Source organism: Podarcis muralis, unplaced genomic scaffold (genome assembly GCF_964188315.1).
Source record: "Podarcis muralis unplaced genomic scaffold, rPodMur119.hap1.1 HAP1_SCAFFOLD_61, whole genome shotgun sequence".
Taxonomy (NCBI): domain Eukaryota; kingdom Metazoa; phylum Chordata; class Lepidosauria; order Squamata; family Lacertidae; genus Podarcis; species Podarcis muralis.
Window position 1 is genome coordinate 80,001 of NW_027554697.1, and position 2,500 is coordinate 82,500.

Below are 2,500 nucleotides of genomic sequence, written 5' to 3' on the forward strand. Positions count from 1 at the left end.
TCTTCTTCTTCTTCTTCTTCTTCTTCTTCTCCTCCTCCTCCTCCTCCTCCTCCTCCTCCTCCTCCTCCTCCTCCTCCTCCTCCTCCTTTGTCGTATCCCCACTGTTGTCAAGATCATGCGTGCATGCGTCTGTGCATTCGAGCGGTCGAAATGGGGGATGCGTGAGTGTTTGTGTGTGCGTTGGCATTCCTGCCCGCCCGCCCGCCGCCGCCCTCTCTCTCCGTTATCTATTTTGGGTCTGTCTCTCTCTCCCCCACCCGCAAGCACATCGCCACGACAAACCACGACATCGCCAAGGGCGGCGTTCGTGGCGACAGCTGCCGTAGACCTCGGTGAGTTTGATGGAGGAGACGGGTGGGTTGGGGTGGGGCGGGGCGTGCCTTCGTGCGTACGTGCGTACGTCCTTGCAGGGAGGGCAAGGGATCAACCTTGGCGATGTCGTGGGCAGGGGTGGTTTCCTTGGTGTGCGTGTGTGCACGTTGGAGTGATATCTTGTGTCCATCTCTCTGTCCCTGTCTGTCTCCCCTGCACACAAGCGTGTGTGCGGTGTACTTGGCTCCTGTGTCTCTGTCTCTCTCCCCCCACACAAGCAAATGCTGTGTTTGACTGTAAGCTTAGTGTGAGAGAGAAATTTTGTGCCCTTCTGTCTCTCTCTCCTCTCCCGCAAACGACTTTTTGTCTTTGTGTGTGCGTTTGTGTGTGTTTTTTTGTGTGTGTGTGTGTGTGTGTGTGTGTGTGTGTGTGAGAGAGAGAGAGAGAGAGAGAGAGAGAGAGAGAGAGAGAGAGACGAGAGACAGAGAGATTTGGTTTCTGCCTGCCTGCCTCTGCGCGCCTCTCTCTCTCTCTCTCTCTCTCTCTCTCTCTCTCTCTCTCTCGTCTTTCTCTCTCGTCTCTCTCTCTCCCTCTCCCTCTTTCCCTCCCTCCCCCCCCCCCACAATCAAGTGTGTGTGAGAGCGCACGAGTGATTTGGTGCTTGTCTTTCTGTATCCCTGTGTCTCTGCATGCTCCCCCTCCCACAAAGGAACGCCCGCCCGCCAAGACTTTTCTCCCTTGCCGTCCCTGCAAGGACGGACGCACGCACGCATGAACGCACGCCCTCACCCGTCCCCTCCATCGCCTACCTGCTGCACTGCCGCCAAGCGGCGGTCTACAAAGTCACCGAGTTCTACGGTAGCTGTCGCCACGAACCCCACCCACCCTTGGCGATGTCGTCGGGTTACAGCGACCACGTAGACCTGGAGGCTACATAGGGGGGGGGGCGCGCGCGCAGGCCGGTAGACCGGGAAGTCCTACGCCCTCCACAGTAGACCGGCAAGACGCAGCCTCTCCGGCGGGTAGACCGGGGCCCCGGCGAGTAGATTGTCCGACCGGGAAGCCCCCACGGCCGCGGAGGTAGACCGGCAAACTCCAGCCGTCGGGGCCGGTAGACCGGAGGGGAGCCGACGGCCGGGAGACCGGGCAATGGCGCCAGCCCCTCCGGCCGGGAGACCGTGCTTCCCGAGGTCCGGCGCCCAGTAGACCGGCCAGCGGTTCTGCGCCGTGCTCCAGGTAGTCCGGCAGAGCCGCGCTTTCGGGTGGGTAGACCGGGAAGCCGCATGTTCTCTGAGGAAGACAGGCAAGACCCGGCCTGCCTGGCTGGTAGACCGGAGGGGAGACGAGGGCCAGGAGGCCGGGCAACGCCGCTGGCTCCTCTGGCGGGTAGACAGGGCTTCCCGAGGCCCGGGGCCCAGTAGACCGGCCAGCCGTTCAGTGCCGTGCGCCAGGTGGTCCGGCAGAGCCTCTCTTTCCGGGGGGTAGACCGGGAAGACCCGGCGAGCTCGGAGGAAGACCGGCAAACCCAAGCCTTCCCGGACGGTAGACCGGAGGGGAGCCGAGGGCCGGGAGACCGGGCAACGCCGTCTGCCCCTCCGGCGGGTCGACCGGGAAGCTTCCCTTCCTCGGAGGTAGACCGGCAGGACCCAGTCTCCACGGCCCGCAGAGCCCAGGGCCGGGAGACCGGGCACCGCTGACAGCCCCGGGCCAGACCTTCGGTCGGCAGACCGGGAGGCCCCCTTGTTCTCGGAAGGGGCCCGGCAAGGCCCAGCCTCCGCAGTCGGCAGACCGGGGGGGACTCCGTTCGCAGGCCCGGCCGCCGCCGGGAGGACCGGGCCCCTCGCGAGTAGACCGGGCGGTCGGCGGGCCTCCGGCAGGGCAGACCGGGGAGGACCGGGAAGCCCCAGCCGCCTCGGCCGGGCGGAGAACGGGGGGACCGGCAGCGGACAGACCTCCCAGCGGTAGACCGGGAAAGCTTTCCGTCCTCGGAAGGGGACCGCCACGTCCCAGCTTCCCTGGCCAGCTCCTCCGGCGGGGAGCTAGATCCGGCCGCCCCCCCCCCCGGAAAACGGCCAGCGCTTCCCCTCCTTCCGCCGGGAAGACCGGCCCACCCGCCCCCGCTTGCCGGCCGGTAGACCGGGGCCACCGGCAACCTCGCCCCTGGACCGGGCAGGGGCCGGACCCACAC